Genomic DNA, 19,761 nt, shown 5'->3' on the forward strand with positions numbered 1-19,761 from the left:
AAGGGTTTATTCTGCAATCTAAATTTTTCAAGTTGTAGATCTTGTCAATAGCATAAATCATTCCAAAGTTGATGTTAATCTACCAGCTATTGGTACATAATCGGAAATGATTTATACGAATTTTTTTGTCTCAAAATAGAACTGGCCACACTTGATAAAATAACGAGCTCATAAGTTCCCATTATAGGAACTGTTATCCGGAATTAGTCAAATTGTGATCTCATTCCGGATTCATTTCTTGATCCAAACTGATCAAGTTGTAGAGATTGTTCAAGAAGATGAATCTTGTAGAAGATCACGTTAATCGAATGCCGATTGATACCTGATCGGAGGTGATCGGTGTAAATTTTTTTTTCGGACAATAGAACTGGCTACACTGGATCGAACTACGGAAGGAATTCACTCCGTTTTCATCACGCTCCGGTACCGGTATATATATGCTCAGAGAGAATTCGTCGAACACTTTTTGGCCCCTTCGTTTCAGCCTCCCTTGTAATTCTCCCTCCAATATCAAACCCAAAGCCCAAAAACATTCAATCCAGATGGAATCACAGGCTTCTATTCCACAACCTCAACATGTAGATTGAAAAGAGGCCGTTTTTATTGCTGTCATTTCGAGATGAAGAGAGGATACGAGGAGTCTTCATCGTCGGCCTCCCTCGGACTGCCTCAATCCAAATTCAGACACAATCCAAATGGTATATTTCTTGATTTGTCATCTACAGTCCAACAACTGGGTACTGCATACTATCTTGTGGAACACATTTTTCTCTTTGAAACCAATGGTAGATTGATTTATTATCTATTAAGGCTGTTCTATTTTCGGTTTCGGTAAACAGATTAAAAGTGTCCTAATTCATATGTATGCACACCACGGAGACGCAGTTCTTGATCTTGCTTGTGGCAAGGTACCACAAGTCCCTTGCTTTGTAGAAATCCTTGTTGATATTTAGCTACCCAGGTGTTTTGTGCACGTATTTGAAATCATGTCCCTTGGACTTCTTAAACATTTGCTAGGGTGGAGATCTAATCAAATTGGACAAAGCAAATATTGGATATTACGTTGGCATTGATATAGCTGAAGGCTCGGTAAGCTATTAACTTTCAATGTCTGTTTTTCATTTGTTACTCTACTTAAGTGGACAGTGGATAGCGAAGCTTGTTATGGTATTAAACTTAACAAAGTTGGACCTGTGCGCATTTCTTTGGGGTCCAGCGTGGAGTGGAAAATGCGAAAGCTTTCCTTGGCCATGAATTACTTGCTACTTTTTCGTGTCTTCTCTCAGTGAGTTTTTAGCTGGCCAAGTACTGGTAAAAAGAAAAAAAGCATATAGATGGACTTGTAATAACACCATCATCTTCAAAAAAGTTCACATTTGTGTTCTGGTAGATCACACAAATAGAATTAGTTTAGATAACTTGTTTGCGGGAATACATTTTCTGTCTGTCTTTTTTTTTTTTGGGAAGTATTGAATGAGGTTTTGAACCAATCATTTAGATCAATTTTGCTCACAAATGAAAAATCATGTTCAACAATTGTGGACAGATAGAAGATTGCCGTACACGCTACAATGGTGATGCAGAACATCATCAACGTCGTAAAAATTTCACATTCCCTGCGTGTCTCATGTGTGGAGATTGTTTTGAGGTAACTTTGTGCTACTTCGTGGGATGAATGGCCCAACTGAGTGTTTGGGATATTGATTAACAAAATTTTAAGGTTGAACTATGGAAGTTACTTCGCTGGTGAACTTTACCTCCAAAATTAGTGGCCTTATGAGCTGCTTTGCTTTATGGTGCTGAACCAGCACCTTAGTAATATGAAGGCCGGATTCCTCTTGGCGAAAGAGGAAGAAACAATAATACAATCTCGTGTATGATATTTTTCTCTGGTTATCAGATCTGTCTGGGCAATGTTTTGGAAGAAGATGCCTCCTTTGATATATGTAGTTGCCAGGTGAGTGATTCATTTGTTGTTATGTACGATAAATTGAAATTTTTTTTTTAATTTTTTAATTTTCTTTTGTTTGTTTCTTTTTGGGTTATACATTTGCTTTTACTTTAGGAATAATTTCAGGAAATGATCTCTCTGCAAACAATTTGACAAATCAGATTCCTTGTTTGCTTGTGATTGGAAATTAATGCCATATCTCTAGTTAATTATGCAAGTTCTGCATTTTGTTTTCTTAGTTTTTGAGTTTAATGGATTATCGATGGTTAATTGACCTCCAGTAGATTTTATGGAAAATTGGAATTTTGTAGTTTGCCATGCATTACTCCTGGTCTACTGAGGCACCTGCACGTCGGGCCTTGGCCAATGTATCAGCATTGCTTCGTCCAGGAGGCATTTTTATAGGAACTATGCCTGATGCCAATGTATCATCAAAAAACTAAGAGGTGTTTTTTTGTTCTGGTTTTCTCTTTTTCCTTCCAGTATTTACTGCAATGAAAAAGAGTCTAAATCTTTGAGTGGTATATATGGTGAATTGTTGGCAGTTGCTCTCTGCAGCTAGTCTTAATGTAGTCACTCCTCTTTGTTTCGTTGAACTATGTAGCATGATCTGAACCTGGAAAAGAAACCCCATTGGTCAGTTGCTTTATGCGAGAAACCCCATTCTCTTTTTCCTTCCGGGTTTTAGCATGATGTGAATTGTTGGCAGTTGCTCTACCCGAGAGACTTCTGACCTGGAAAAGAAACCCCATTAGTCATGGTGATTGCCTTAACAATTGGAGTCAATTTTGAAAATGTGTAATGCTTATGAACTTTTTGTTCTTGGAACAGAATAATATGCATGTGTGAGACAAAAGGCCTTTTGTTGATTTCTACATAAGCATTGAAATTCCAGGTTTTTCAATTTGTGATGGGTGTTACTTTCACTTGTGAATATGCAGCTGAAGGACTGGTTTTTGGAAATAGTGTCTACTGGATACATATTGATGAAGAATTTTCTGACAAGGTGATATTCTCATAGATGTAGTGATATGGTATTTGGGAGCTAGTAAATTACCATTTTCATTTTCTTCTGTTGGGTATTGTACGTGATAGAATTTATTTTTGTTTCCTGGTTCAGAAATTTAAGTCTTGAAGTGGCTTTGGTATAAAGTACAAGTTCCACCTTGAGGTAACATTCCCTCAAATTCTCTTCTCTGATTTCTACCCACTAAGTTGGTTGTATTTTGTCAAATGGGGTCTACAGACCTTCTTGCATGACTCTTTTTTGGCTATCTGGGGTCATGGCAATGGTTATATTTCCTCAAATAGGGTATACGGACCTTCTTGCTCGACTCTTTTTTAGCTATCTGGGGTCACGACAAGTTTAAGTAAGAACATGATCAACCGTTGTTGTGCATTGGGGTACATTGAAGTGTCTTTTGCAGTCAATCATGCTATGACTACTGGTTGCTTACCTCTTTCTGTGTACCCTTCCTTACTCTCTCTTTTTTTAATTATAAATTATCTGCACCCCTCCTTAAAATGTTAAGGATTTTGTTGCTTTTCCAAGATAGAAAGAAAAGTAGAAAAGTTTTTTATCCCCCAACTCTATTGCAAAATCTGTGGGTTCTCTCCATGTAGTTGTTACAGGGTATTATTGTCATTCGACCATCCCTTTTATTGTTACCCTAAGTATCGATCTATGTTTGTTCGTTCTACAAATATATTGAAACAGTGAACCTTTGCAGGATGCTGTTGATTGTCTGGAGTGGATTGTTCTATTTCACATCTTCAAATCATTGGCAGAAGAGGTATATAAATGTGTTTGCTACATTTTGCCCCATCTTGGCTGCTGAACATAATACACCACTCGTTCATGCATGTTGGTCTATTCTTTTTGTCTCCTTAAACACCCATCTCTTGTTTCTAAACAAAGAAATGACAGTTGGAAAAAGGGGTGTACTTGGGATTGGAGACAACTGTCTAGCTAGACTGTCCTCTAAAGATACATTTTTTGTTCTTTTGCCTTTGGAGGGAGGAGGGCTGCCTTACCCAATGCTTTTAGAAAGGATGAGAAGGGACTCCAGTCAGTCACACAGTGAGGCCAGAAGTGCAATCCTGAACATTACTTGAATAAGGAAACTTAAAATGTTATTATATGCACCATTGTTATCATTCCATACTCTCTTGAACTATTTAGATGTGTTCCTGCTTTGAAAGAATAACTAGAGATATTGTCTGAATGTTAGCATTAAGATGCGTAGTAAGAATGTTGATGCAGCTTTGCTTGTTTTGAGTTATGCAGTACGATTTGGAGCTAGTTTTAGTGAAAAACTGGCATGAATTTGTGGATGAATACTTGAGGAGACCAGAATTTGTTGAGCTCATGTGGAGACTTGGGGCCTTGGGAGATGGAAACAAAGACCTGAGTAAGTCTGACATGCTCTTTGTTTCTCGTTCTTTTTCTTTTTCCTATTCCCTTTTTCAGTGTCTTGAGATTCTCAGTCTCTATAACTCAACTTTTATGTTGCTGGGAATCGTGTCAACTTCAGAAACTAATGACCAATAACTCATTTTGATACTGAGTTCCCTTCATCTTTTGGGGTTTTAGTATCATGCACCACGTGTACCAGCTTCGTACTGATTTTTTTTTTTTTCAACTTTCAAGCCATACTATCTTTGGTTTCTTCATCTTGTGCTTGAGACTTGAAACATTTATTATTGGTTTTGCCTTGCAATATCCAGGTACATTATCACCGGATGAGTGGGAAGTAGGTTATCTGTATCTATCATTTGTATTGAGGAAGGTAAACACTGCATCCCTGTTATATATTGTGGAATTCCGGACGTCGTATTGGTGCGTGAAACAAGTGTATGTATTTAATTCTTGTGAGCTTACGGGTGAAAATTGTACGTTTCTTGCAGTGAGGCCAACCTGAGCAAACGCGTGTAAATGGTAGACGAGACAAAGGCAAGATGCTTATATCAAAAGAAGACATAATGTTTATTGATCAATCATCGTGAGTCCCGAAATCTATCATAGTATGGGACCTTAAAGCGAAACATGGAAGAATGCCCTAGGCCAAACACGACGTGTTGATGGTGGACTGGCAGTAAACGTGTTTCTTATTGTCATCAGCAATTTTGTTATAGATTTAACTCGCTATAGAATTTTGTAGAATTCAAGAAAAAATGCAATATAGTAGTGGTTTTCCCAGCTTCTGCTTCCAAGGAAATAAAGCTTTCATCAGACTTGAATGTATGTATATTCCTCGTAATGTATTGAAAGTTTTAAACAGTTGGATGAAATTTGAATCTCTGTGTGTGTGTGTGTGTGTTGATAGTTGCAGTTATGGGAAGTAGTCCCTGCATTTACAGGGATAAAGGATTCTATAAAAGAAACCTTTATGCCAACTGTCTTGAACGAGAAAGCTTGGAGTGGTGCCTATTGCCCACTAATAGTGGAGAGAAGATATGCCTAAAATAATGGAGTTTTCACCTATTAAGAAAGAAAAACATGGTTTGAATGAAGGTTTTATTTGGTTGAACAACCTCTCTGGACTCTGATTGGTTCTTTTTATGGGGATTTCGTCCCCCAAAATGAATTGGTACAAAGAGCAAATAAAATTCAAAGACTGAGAAGACTGTAACAATGGGTCAGAAAATCCAATGTAACATTGTTGAACGATGAGATGACGACTGAAATGATAAAAAATCTTCTGCCGAACCATAACTCCTAACCACGTCAAGAAGTTGCAGTTTTAGCTAGGCCTTAGGCATAAAAAAGAAAAGATGATTCCCTGAATGAGGAGAATGATCTGTTTGCAATAATCGATACTTCTACGATTGGTTTAAAGTGTGTGAATGACTTTGTTTTATGAACTAAAATACGCATATAGTAAACGAAAATGTCTAATAGGATTATATGTCACGTTTTATTGGCGTACTAGTAGAATGTGAGTGGTTAATTGTTCCAAGAAAGACATGCTCTAAGCATATGCGATGTCCATTTCTTTATGTGACGTCTACTATTTTATCCAATTATATGGTCTTTTTCGTGTCCAGTATTTGTACTTCTATCCCATAGTAAGTTTTCAAATCATGACTTCGAAATTTTCTTGGATCAGAAGATATAATGGTAATTGTCTTGTGGGATTGCTAGACATGGAGACTTTCAATGTGGCGATCATGTGATAGTTGTGGGGTTGAGGTTTGGTGGCAAAGGTGGTGGTAGAGTGAAAGTGTGGTTGTAAGGGTGGTCAAGTGATAGTAGTGTAGGTGGTGAAATGGTTGCAATGGTGGTGGAGGGATGGTAGTGCTTCCACAATCTTTGTAATGGACAGCTTTCTAACTACTTTTCATAAACAAAATTATGCTCTTTGTATGGTTGGATTCTACTTTCTCTAAATACTTGAAAAAACCTTTTTATTGATACATAACAGATCTCAGTCTGATTTAAAATGAGCGTGTTGCAAGCCTTTTACCGAAATGATTTATTTTTCAACCCACTGAGGGTAAAATAGTCATATTTTGATGTACAAATAATTTGTCATCCAAACTAATTGGGTTAAAAAGTACATTCAACAAGCTTTCTAACAGTTTCAAATTACACGCAAATCCGAGTTTTTGAGTGACCGGGGCAAGCCCGCGAAGTTTGGCTTGTGGTGAAATTTCAAGGATGCGCCAGGGCACTGGCAATTGCGCCTGAGGCGCCGCACTAAAAAGATGTACGATAAATCAAACTTCGTGGGCTCACCACAAACACTTCCGAACTCTGATTTGTGCACAATTTGAATCGTTGAAAAGCTTGTTGAGCCTACTTTATAACCCAAGTTGTTTGCATCAAAAAATGTTTATAGGTCAGAAGAAATGATAATTTCACCCTCAACCGGTCCAAAAACAAATCATTTTTGGAAAATTCTTGCATCACCCTCAATTTTAAATTAGATCAAAGCTTATTTTATAAGTATCAATAAAGAGGCTATTGAACGTAGTAAACTAATAGGATACAGGCTTGAGTTGGTATGGGAATGCAGGTTTGGATAAGGTCCAGCTACTAACAGCAAATGGCCGGCGATTCAGATTTAAACTATGTGTATGCAGTGGAGGTTTGAGATTGGGGTGAAAGTTTAGCTTGATGGTAATGCTGTTTGATGCTGGTATAGAAGAAGTGTCACTCATATTTTCTACTTCTGTGACTGGATGCTGCATTATGATGTTGATGTACTTTTCAATAGTGTTGTCTTCCAGAAGTGTTTCAAGGTGGTCATTCATTTTATGGTTAGCTTGCTTGAAGAGGTTAGCTACAAAGGAGAGACTTTTTAGATGGGGGATGACGATTGATCCTGGTTGTGTGTTGTGCTATCGAAGTGATGAAACGTTGCAACACCTGTTCTTTGAATGTAGCTATTCTAGCAGCATTTGGAAGGTTATCTTTAACAGATTCCAGATTCAGAGAAATCTGGAGGTGGGATAGTGTGAAATTAAGTGGGCTATTGACATTGTAAGGGTACGAGCTTCACTTCCTTTTTGTTCAAACTAGTCTTAGCGGCTGGGGCCTACCATTTATGGGTGGAAAGGAACTCTTGAGTTTTTGTTGGTAGAAGCAGAAGGGTTGATCTAGTGCTGGCTTGTATTGAGGATAATGTCAGACTTAGTATGTGTACGTGGGTGCATTTCCCCCACACCCTTGAGAACCAAAGACTATGCAGTCTCTGGAATATTTCAAGCAAAGTTCTTGGTACTTAATTTTGTAGTTTTTTTGGCAGATTGTAGTGAGGAGTTTCCTTTGTAAAGATTTTGTACAGTGGGTTGATCTCCCTTGTTTTTGCGTTGTTTGGTATAAAATGCGCAACTTCCCAAAAAAAAAAAAAAAAACCTCTTCACTATCCTTTATAGATTTCCCCAAGTCAATCACTTGGGATGTCCATTTTAGAGCAGGAGGCCCCCTTCCAAGATCAAGATTCACATGGGAACCAAACCACACCACTCTCGCCCACAAACAATCAAAAAGCAAATGTTCAATCGATTTTGAAGCTCCATTACAAACTAGGCACAAAGCCAACCGCCCACAACCTCATCTAGAAGATTTTCTGTTGTTGCCAGGATTTTTTTACACGCCTTCGATCATAACTTCTCAATTAGTGACATGCAATAAAAAAGCAAATGAAATAATGGATGGTGAATATTTCATGAATCCTATAGCACATGAATTGCATGCATGTAGGCCATCAATTTCCACATTTGGGTTGAGGATTCCACTATCTCATTCTAAAAAATGAATAGGAATCGAGTGAAGAAGAAATATTGAACAACAATAGAGGTAACAATGAGTCGTTCAAATGCTTTTTCTAGTTATGAATTATAGCTTTTAATTTATGTATGTCTTTTTTGCTAACCTCAACTCACTAGGTAGTGGATAATCTTGACTTAATAACAAAAAAATTAGATGTATTATGTTCTTGTAGCTTGTGGGGTTGTTTCTTGAGATGAAAAGAACAAGAAGTTAGATATGTTTCTTAACTATTGAGATATTTTAGGATGTTTTGAGATCATTACAGTTGGCCACCACTATCGCAGAGTGGAAATGTGGTGGTGAAGTGATCATGGTGGTGGAAGGATTGTGCTACAGCAACATTGTTGGTGACGGAGGGGTGGTAGTGCTCCCATTATCTTTTCAATGGTCTGTTTTCTACCAATATTTCATAAACTAGAACTTCATTATTTTTATGGCTGGAATCTACTATCTTTTAGTATTTTAAAACCCTCTTTTTCGATATATAACAGGTCTTTATCCATTTTAAAATGAAGGTGATGCCAGCGTTAATTACAGGAACGATTTACTTTTCGACTCACCAAGGGTAAATAGTCATATCATTTGGTATACAAACAATATTGGATCCGAATACTTGGGTTAAAAAGTAGACTCAACAAGCTTTCTAACGGTTCAAACTTTGCGAAAATCGGAGTTCGGAAGTGTTCGGGAGAAACCCACAAAATTTGACAAATTTCTGATCTTCAAAGCGCCTGAGGCGCATCTTATTGCGCCCGGGGCGCACGAAATGGTGCCTAGGCGCAGCTCCCTCAAACTCCATAATTTGTCGAACTTTCCAGTCTTGCTCCGGACACTCTCGAACTCCAATTTTCGCAAAGTTTGAACTGTTAGAAAATTTGTTAAGTTATTTTCTAACCCAAGTAGTTTTTGATCCAATGTTATTTGTGCCGAAAAAGATGTGACTATTTTACGTTCAGTGAGTAAAAAAATAAATCATTCCGTAAAACGTTTGTATCTCCTTTATTTTAAATCAGACAAAAACCTATTTTATATTGATAAAGAGGGTATTCGACGTATTAAAAGATGGTTGTATCGAAGCATAAAAATAATAGATTTTAGTTTATAAAAAATTGGTCGAAAGTAGACTAATTCAGAGATTGTCGAAGCCACTGAGGCTAAAACAAATTTTCACGCCTCTCGACACATTCTAAGTTGGATTCGATACTTCCATTCCAGTTCTAGGATACTCTTTTATTTTTTAAGAGTTCTAGAGAATTCATAAGGCTTTCCACAATTCATCGAAGCACATAAAAACTGCTTAATCATCGGGATAATCCTAAGAAGTACGCTTGACAGGACTTGTACATTTAAAACCCCAAATTTTGGTGTCCATACCACCACTGTTTCGCGGGCGTGACTCTTGGGAAAATGTTTTTGGAGTTCTATAAATAATGGAGGACCATCCACGTTGGTTTTAATGCATTTTAAGTTCTCTATTCTCTATCTCCTTTATTTTATACGGGCAATTCAATTCATACTTGGCATCCATGTTTTCCACCGATTGTGTAACATAGAGACAAACTGTAAGATTTTTGAGTTGTATCTTGCAATTGAATTAAGCCATTAGGACTTATACGAAAGGAAGCAAACATGGCTGTGGGACAGATGTCGTTGTTAGCTCTCATCCATCTCACAGACTATTTCTCCCTACTATACCTGTCTAAGTAGTGTCTTTGATTATTTGAGTTCATGATTTTAGTGTTTCTTACCATTTCTGATTGTGAGTGTTTTATGATTATGATGGAACAAATCCCCAACAATCTAAAGCCATTCGATTCCTTTATTAAGAAGAGTCTCTGATATATATAACAAAAATGGAGAAATAGTTCTAAACGTATTCTGTGGCCTTGATGAAGTTCCAGTAGTATTACTTTGTTATATATCTTGATATTTTGCGACATTAGGTTTAACAAATGGCAAAAAAAAAGGAGAAGAAAAAACATCCTCATTGAATTGAAATTCTCAAAAAGGAGGACATGAATCAAAAACAACTAAGCCTAGACTAGCATTAAAGTTTCCTTTTGAGAGAGAGCGTATCCATTAGTTTCCTTTTCTTTTTTTTTTTAAATCCGCCGATCATGCCTTCAAGTCTACAAAAAAGAGCTATCAAAGCTTAAAAAAGACAAAGCTGAACAAGGAGGATTAGCCTAGCCCACCAGTCAAGAGGAATCTTGCTCGTCTTTGCCAAGGAGGCCACCTCCTGTGCCACCCGATTCACCGATCTTCTAACCAAGTCGATAGAAATCCCCTGCTCTTGAGCCAAATCTTTGATATCCATAATTATAGCTGCTATATCCCATCGTGGAACTGATTCATAAACGCTAAGCATAATCGCCTGCTTGTTATCTGATTCTATCACCTCTTGGTTGATCCCCATTGCTTTAACAAGTAAACACGCTTGCCTGATTGCCAAAGCCTCACCCTTGAAAAACTTGAGGCAAACTTCACCTGCTTGATTAATCCATCCACTAGCTTCCCCTCATGGTTCATCACAAGTTGAAGTACTTTGGGTTATTTCCCCTATTGGCCAATACAATACTAAGCAAGCATACTTGGGAGGCTCTTAGGCACAGAGGAGGGACAGTTCACTAGGCTTCAATAGTGTGCTTTTCCAGAAGCATTTCAAGGTGGTCGTTCATTTTATGGTTAGCTTTCTTGAAGAGGTTAGCTACAAAGGAGAGACTTTGTAGATGGGGGATAACGATTGATCGTGGTTGTGTGTTGTGCTCTCAAAGTGATGAAATATTGCAACACTTGTTCTTTGAATGTAGCTATTCCAGCAGCATTTGGAAGGTTATCCTTAACAGATTCCAGATTTTGAGAAATTCGGAGGTGTGGGATAGTGTGAAATTAAGTGGGCTATTGATCATTGTAAATGTACAAGCTTCAGTTCTTTTTTGTTCAATCTAGTATTGGTGAATGGGGTCTACCATCTATGGATGGAAAGGAACTCCAGAGTTTTTGCTGGTAGAAGCAGAAGGGCTGATGCAGTGCTGGCTTGTACTGAGGAAATGTTAGACTTCGTGTGTGTACTTGGGAGCATTTCCCCCAATCCCTTGAGAACCAAAGACTATGCAGTCTCTGGAATATTTCAACCAAATTTCTTGGTACTTAATTTTGTAGTTTTTTTGGTAGATTGTAGTGAGGAGTTTCCCTTTGTAAAGATTTTGCTTAGTGGGTTGATCTCCCCTTGTTTTTGTGTTGTTTGGTATAAAATCTGCAACATCCCAAAAAAAAAAAACTCTTACTATCCTTTATAGATTTCCCCTAGGCAATCACTTGGGATGTCCATTTAAGAGCAGGAGGCCCCCTTCCACAATAAAGATTCACATGGAACCAAACCACTCCGCTCTCGCCCACAAACAATCAAAAAGCAAATGTTCAATCGATTTTGAAGCTCCATTACAAACTAGGCACAAAGCCGACCGCCCACAACCTCTTCAAAAAAGATTTTCTTTTGTTGCTAGGATTTTTTTACACACCTTCGATCATAACTTCTCAAGTAGTGACATGCAATAAAAAAGCAAATGAAATAATGGAGGGTGAATTTTTCCCGAATCCTATAACACATGAATTGCAGGAATGTAGTCCATCAATTTCCACATTCGGGTTGTGGATTCCACTATCTCATGCTAAAAATATAATAGGAATCGAGTGAAGAAGAAATGAACAACAATAGAGGCAACAATGAGTTGTTCAAATGTTTTTTTTGGTTATGCATTATAGCTTTTAATTTATGCACATCATTTTTGCTAACCTCAACTCACTAGGTAGTGGATAATCTAGACTTAATAACAAAAAAATTATGTGTATTATATGTGTCTAGCTTGTGGGGTTGTTTCTTGGGATGAAAAGAACAAGAAGTTACATACGTTTCTTAACTATTGAGATATTTGAGGATATTTTGAGATCATTACAGTTGGCCGGCCACCATTATCGCAGAGTGGAAGTGTGGGGGTAGAGGTGGTGATGTGATGGTGGTGTTGGTGGTCAAGTGATCATGGTGGTGGATGGATTGTTCTACGACAACATTATTGGAGGCGGAGGGGTGGTAGTGCACCCATGATCTTTTTAGCGGTCTGTTTTCTACAATTTTTTCATAAACTAAAACTTCATTATTTTTGTGGCTGAATTCTACTATCTTGTAGTACTTTGAAAACCCTCTTTATCGATATGTAACAAGTCTTCATCCATTTTAAAATGAAGGTGATGCCAGCATTAATTTCCGAAACGATTATTTTTCGACTCACTAAGGGTAAAATAGTCATACCATTTGGTATACAAACAATATTGGATCCAAACTACTTGAGTTAAAAAGTAGACTCAACAAGCTTTCCAATGGTTCAAACTTTGCGAAAATCAGAGTTCGAAAGTGTTCTGGAGAAGCTAGCAAAATTTGACAAATTTCTGCTCTTCAATGCGCCCGGGGCGCATCTCATTGCGCCCGGGGCGCATGAAATATCGCCTAGGCGCAGCTCCCTCAAACTCCATAATTTTTCAAACTTTCCAATCTTGCTCCGGACACTCTCGAACTCTAATTTTCGCAAGGTTTGAACCGTTAGAAAGCTTGTTAAATCTATTTTCTAACACAAATAGTTTTGATCCAAAGTTATTTTTACCTTAAAAGATGTGACTATTTTATCTTCAGTGACTAAAAAAATAAATCATTCTCTGTAAAACATTTGTATCTCCTTTATTTTAAACCAAACCGAAACCTATTTTATATTGATAAAGAGGAAATTCAACGTATTAAAATCTGGATGTATCGAACCATAAAAATAACGGATTTAGTTTATAAAAAGTTAGTCGAAAGTAGACTAATTCAAAGATTGTCAGAGCCACTGAGGCTAAAACAAATTTTCACGCCTCTCAACTCATTATAAGTTGCATTTGATACTTCCATTCCTGCTCTAGGGTATTCTTTTATTTCTCAAGAGTCTAGAGAATTCATAAGGCTTTCAACAATTCATCGAAGAACATAAAAACTGTTTAATCATCAGGATAATCCAAAAAGGTACGCTAGACAGGGCTTATACATTTAAAACCCCAAATTTTGGTGTCCATACCATCACTGTTTTGCGGGCATGACTCTTGGGAAAATGTTTTTGGAGTTCTTGAAATAATAGAGGACCATCCACAATGGTTTTGATGCATTTTAAATTCTCTCTTCTCTATCTGCTTTATTTTATACGAGCAATTCAACTCATACTTGGCATCCATATTTTCCACCGACAGTGTAACATAGAGACAAACTGTGAGATTTGTGAGTTGTATCTTGCAATTGTATATAGCCGTTAGAACTTATACGAAAGGAAGGAAATATGGCTGTAGGACAGATGTAGTGCCTAGCTCTCATCCATCTCAATTTTGTAGTTTTTTTGGCAGATTGTAGTGAGGAGTTTCCTTTGTAAAGATTTTGTCACGTCCTCGATTTTAAACATAATTATAAATGATTTACATAATAAAAATACTCACAAATATCCGTACGGTACCCAAAAGATCACTGTGTTCTCATTTCCTTAGTTAAGCTTCCAAATTCACAAAGTTTCCAAAATATTACAATATAGGCTCAACGGCCCCAAATCAACATAAGTATCAAATGTCGAAAGAGGATTAAGGGTTACAATATTCCAAATCAAAAGAATTACAATTTAAGTTACGAATACATCTTTCAAAATAAATTTACAACGATGAATAAGTAACTCCTTCGGTTAGCTTTCAAAAATAATGACCACACTCCAAGCACGCCAAGCAATGCAAGCTAGGGTTCCGGGTTAGCACCTGAAAATAATATAAGGCTTGAGCTACACTAGCCCAGTAGAAAAGTCTACGCAAACTCTATATGCAAATGAGCGAGACGAATGAACAAATGATAAAAGATCACAAGACAACGGAGGAAGCACAACTTTCATGAACAAGTGTCCCAAAATCTCCAAATTTTCTTTTATTCAACCCATAAATCATATCCGTTCAAATCGTGTCTCAGCATGTCGTGTCATTTATGTGTCTGAGCCGAAGCTCCTGCCGGGCTAATTTTGGGACCCCGATATCCCCTGCCAAGCACCCACCTTGAAGGTTAGGCCTTGAAAAATTATTATGAGCATAAGCTCCTGCCAGGCTAATTATGGGACCCTGAAATCCCCTGCCAGGCACCCACCCGTCGATGGGCCCTGAATGTTTGCGCGTCGTTCACAAGTTCAAGTGTATCGTTCGTACAAATATTGTGCAAGAGGCCCATATTTACCATTTCAAAAATTTCACAAATTCGGACATATCCAAGTTGGATAACTCAATGATCCTGACATCATGCATGATTGCCCCAAGCCTTAATCATATATAATAAAATAATCATTTGAACTCATGGAAAAGGCTTAAGGCTTGGAAAAATAAAAGCAGAACGGCACAGGAAAATTTGGCCTTTTTACTGGTGTCTACCGGTAGGGAACTGGGTGATACCGGTAGAGATTTGGAAATTTTTTTGCTTCTACCGGTAGGGATCAAGTCCTACCGGTACAGATACGAAACAGAAAGGCCACCATTTTTGCACGATGAAAATTTGAGACAACCTACCGGTAGGAGAAAAGTTATACCGGTAGGAAGCTAAATTTTTTGACAACGCAACAACGTTCTACCGGTAGAAAGGACGGGCCTACCGGTAGGAATCCGGAATTTGGCGATTTTTCATCAGATAACAGATTTTGATCCAGGCCAAACAACAATCAATACAAGCTCAAACAAAGCATGGAAATGCTCAATAAGACATAGGAGAACTCAACTAACATATAAAGAGAGGTAGAATTCCCTACCTCGAGTATCCAAACCGAAATCAAAAAGATTGTGCAAGCCCTAGCTTCCGGAGTCCAAATCGAACAAAATACACCGAACCAAGCTTTGCCCAACGGGATACGAACCCGAATATGCAAATTAAAGATGGTTTGGGAGTTGATTGATATGGGTTTTGAGTGATTGGGTGAGTTTTTGGGTGAAAGAGTGAGAGAGACCGAGAGAGGAGAGAGTGAGTCGGGAGAGAGATGAGATTTAGAAAATGGAACAAAAAAAGAAAACTCCCCCTGGTATACACACGTCACACACATGCACAAATCGCACAAAAACCCCTGATTTTCCACCTTCTCTCACATTGACCCTCAACTCTAATTTTTATGTCATTTTCACCTCTTTCCCTTTTCTTTTATTAACATTAAAAATAAATAAGAAAATTTAAGGGTCTTTACATCCTACCCTCCTAAAAAAAAAATTTCGTCCTCGAAATTAATATCCATGCTCACTAAGTTATGCATCATTCAAACGTGCAACAAGTATAACCATTAATATTCTGCAACAATTACGTATCAAAATACTTCAATCTCGAGTACTCACATTGGGTTACTTCGGGAATAAATGTGGATACTTCTCTCTAACCTCGTCTTCCCTTTCCCAAGTTTGATCCTCGCAACCCTGACTTCTCCATAAGACTCGCACTAACGGTATCGTCTTACCCCTCAACACTTGATCGCGTGAATCTAGGATACGGACCGGTTCTTCCCCGTAAGACGCATCGGCCTCTAACTCGAGTTCGGACCATTCTAACACATGCGACGGATCCGGTTCGTATTTCCTCAACATAGACACGTGAAACACATCATGTATGCCCGATAATCTCGGTGGCAGGGCCAAACGATATGCAACCTCCCCGATCTTCTCAATAATGTCGAACGGCCCGATATAACGCGGCGAAAGCTTTCCCTTTTTCCCAAAACGAGACAAACCTCTACGCGGCGATACTTTAAGGAATACGTGAACCCCTTCTTCAAAAGACAACGGGCGACGACGACGATCGGCATAATTCTTTTGTCGGCTTTGCGCGGTTAACAATCTTTGGCGAATCACCTTAACTTGTTCGGTCGTTCTCTCTTGAGCTTCTTTAAGGCGCCGACGAATTACTTTCAAGCTCTCGGAGGTCTCCTTAACCATATCCGGTCCTACAAGCGTAGCCTCTCCCAATTCGGTCCAACACACAGGCGATCGACACGGTCTTCCATACAAAGCCTCATACGGTGCCATTTCGATACTAGATTGATAGCTATTGTTGTACGCGAACTCGATTAATGGCAAGTGGTCCTCCCAACTACCCCGGAAATCCATCACGCAAGCCCGAAGCATGTCTTCCAAAATCTGAATCGTTCTCTCGGATTGCCCATCGGTTTGAGGATGATACGCGGTACTAAATAGAAGATTAGTGCCCAAAGCAGCTTGTAAACTCTGCCAAAAACGTGCGGTAAATCTCGGATCTCGATCGGACACGATGGACACGGGAATCCCATGAAGTCGAATGATCTCTCGAATATACAAACGGCTAAGCGCATCAACGGAATCGGTGACCTGAATGGGTAGGAAATGAGCGGTTTTAGTCAAACGGTCCACAACTACCCAAATAGCATCATGCCCCCTTGGCGATCTCGGTAAACCTGTAACGAAATCCATGGTCACATGCTCCCACTTCCACTCGGCCACTGGTAATGGTTGCAATTCCCCCGCGGGTCGTTGATGTTCGGCTTTCACTTGTTGGCACGTGAGACACTTGGACACGAAAATCACAACGTCCCTCTTCATTCCGGACCACCAAAATTGTCTACGCAAATCATGATACATTTTCGTTCCTCCCGGGTGAACGGCTAACGGAGAATGATGAAACTCTCGTAAGATTTCTTCCCGACACGAAATGGGTACGAACAACTTTCCTTGATAGCGCAAGCTTCGGTCGGCGTGAATCATCCACCCTTCTTGAGCGTTTCCACTAAGGAATCTAGTACGGAGTTCCTCTGCTTCCTCATCATGTTGCTGGGCCTCAATCACTCTCGTCGATAAAGTCGATTGTACCGTCAGGTTACACAATGTGACCCCTTCCCGAACTTCCTCAAAGTGCATGGCGTAGGAGCCCAAGTCGTTCATTGCTTTCCACTCATGAATCGCTAGGCTCGCTAGATGTGTCGGTTTTCTACTCAATGCGTCAGCCACAACGTTCGCTTTCCCCGGGTGGTATTGTAATTCAAAGTCATAATCCTCCAAATGCTCCATCCAACGGCGTTGACGAAGGTTAAGTTCCTTTTGAGAGAATAAATATTTCAAACTTTTATGATCGGAAAAGACTTCAAACTTCTCACCATACAAGTAATGACGCCAACTTTTCAAAGCAAATACGACGGCTGCAAGTTCTAGATCGTGTGTCGGGTAATTCCGCTCATGTGTTTTCAACTGTCGTGACCCATACGCTACCACTCGTCCCGCCTGCATCAACACGCATCCCAACCCTTCCTTAGACGCGTCACAATACACAGAGTAGCCAACTCCACGGTCGGGCACAATCAAAACCGGCGCGGTAGTCAATCGCTTCTTTAACTCCTCAAAGGCTGTCTCACACGAGTCACTCCAAACGAATCGGGTCCCCTTACGTGTCAATCTAGTCAGTGGTGCCGCTAAACGAGAGAAGTCTAAAACGAAACGGCGGTAGTACCCAGCCAAACCCAAGAAGCTTCGAATCTCGAATACGTTCTTTGGTCGCTGCCAATTCATAATCGACTCTATCTTTCCGGGATCAACAGACACTCCACCCTTCGAAACCACGTGGCCTAAGAATTTAACTTCGGATAACCAAAACTCACACTTACTAAGTTTAGCGTATAGCTGGTGCTCTCTCAAGAGTTCAAGAACGATGGTGAGATGGGCTTGGTGTTCCTCCTCCGTAGGCGAATAGATCAAAATATCATCCACAAAGACGACGACGAAGCGATCAAGATAAGCACGGAAAATACGATTCATCAAGTCCATGAATGTAGCTGGAGCGTTCGTTAGTCCGAAAGGCATAACAACGAACTCATAATGGCCATAACGAGTGCGGAAAGCGGTTTTAGGGATGTCCTCTCTACGAACCCTCAATTGGTGATAACCGGACCTCAAGTCGATTTTAGAAAAACAAGTGGCACCCCGAAGTTGGTCGAACAAATCATCGATTCTAGGCATGGGATACTTGTTCTTAATGGTGACTCGGTTTAGCTTACGGTAGTCAATACACAAACGGAGTGAACCATCCTTCTTTTGCGCAAAAAGAGCCGGTGCTCCCCACGGAGACGTACTTGGACGAATGAATCCTAGGTTCTCCAGTTCTTGTAACTGAGTCTTTAGCTCTCTCAATTCGGCGGGTGCGAAACGATACGGAGGTACGGAGATAGGAGCGGTACCGGGAAGTAGATCAATGGTGAACTCAATCTCTCGCTCGGGAGGTAAACCAGGTAACTCTTCCGGGAATACATCCGGAAAGTCGCAAACCACTAAGGGTAACTCCCCACGCATGAAGGCATCCTCATCTAACGTCAAACTCGCCAAGAATGAATAAACCGACCCTAGCTCACGAGGCCCACATAAATAAGGTTCCAATGGTTCTCGACGCTCCCCAAAGAATTCAAAACAAGGACCTTTGGGTGGACAAATACGAACTCGACGCTTAAAACAATCGATGGTAGCATGAAATTTGGATAGCCAATCCATTCCCAAGATAAGATCAAACCCCGACATTCCTAAAATGATGAAGTCGAACATGAAACGACAATCACGGATAACCAACTCACAATCTCGACAAATACGGTCAAGAGGTGTTCTACCCCCTAGAGGTGTTTCGACAAACAAAGGAGGACTAATAGTTTCCGATTCCAATTCCAAAGTACACACAAATGATGCAGCAATGAAAGAATGCGATGCTCCAGAATCAAAGAGTACTTTAGCAAATGAGTTGAACAAAAGAAAAGTACCCCTCACAACAGAAGTTTCCGGAACCTGAGAAGTGGTAGGTGGGATAGCAGAAGTGATGTTGAAAACTCGCCCCTGGGTACCCTGACCCTGCACAAAACCCCCTCTCTGACCAGAACCCTGAGCAGGCGCGGAAGAACTCGCTCCCTTGTCAACCCCGGAACTCTGAGCTGACGTAGTCTGACGAAAGTAAGGCTGCTGCTGCCTCTGAGTACCCCTAAACGGCTGGCCCACATTACGCCCCGTTCCCGGCTGCTGCACAGAACCTGACTCACTGCGCGCTCCCGACCCTTGAGGACAACTCCTTGCGAAATGATCCGTTTTACCACAAATATAACAAGTTTCCCCGAGGCGTGGACACTGAGCACGAACGTGTCCAGGTTGATTACACTTAAAACACACAGGCAAAGGCTTAGACAGAACACCCCGAGCCCCCAAAGAAGAAGGCGGCCTAAAGTTCGACGAACTACCCTGCGGTGTCTGAGATGGTTCCCTTGCCCTTTTCCTCCCTTGGCTTCCAAAGCTCCCCGATGAAGAACTCGTGTTCACGGTTGGTTGTCGTGGTTCCCAAACCCCTCTATTACGTTGCGCCTCTTTCGGTATCTCAATGCTCCTCGCACACTCAACTACCTCGGCGTATTTTGTCTTGCGTTGTACCATTACCATCCTCCTTACGGTGTTGTGCAGTCCTTTC

The 19,761-nt window shown here is 39.9% G+C and overlaps 1 pseudogene; it reads left to right on the forward strand.

Annotated features, from left to right (window-relative positions):
- The window catches only part of LOC131307247 (mRNA cap guanine-N7 methyltransferase 1-like), a 59,017-nt pseudogene extending 53,866 nt beyond the window's left edge, over nucleotides 1-5,151 (forward strand).
- Nucleotides 5,152-19,761: the final 14,610 nt, after the last annotated feature.

Source organism: Rhododendron vialii, chromosome 11a (assembly GCF_030253575.1).
Source record: "Rhododendron vialii isolate Sample 1 chromosome 11a, ASM3025357v1".
In the NCBI taxonomy this organism is placed as follows: Eukaryota; Viridiplantae; Streptophyta; class Magnoliopsida; order Ericales; family Ericaceae; genus Rhododendron; species Rhododendron vialii.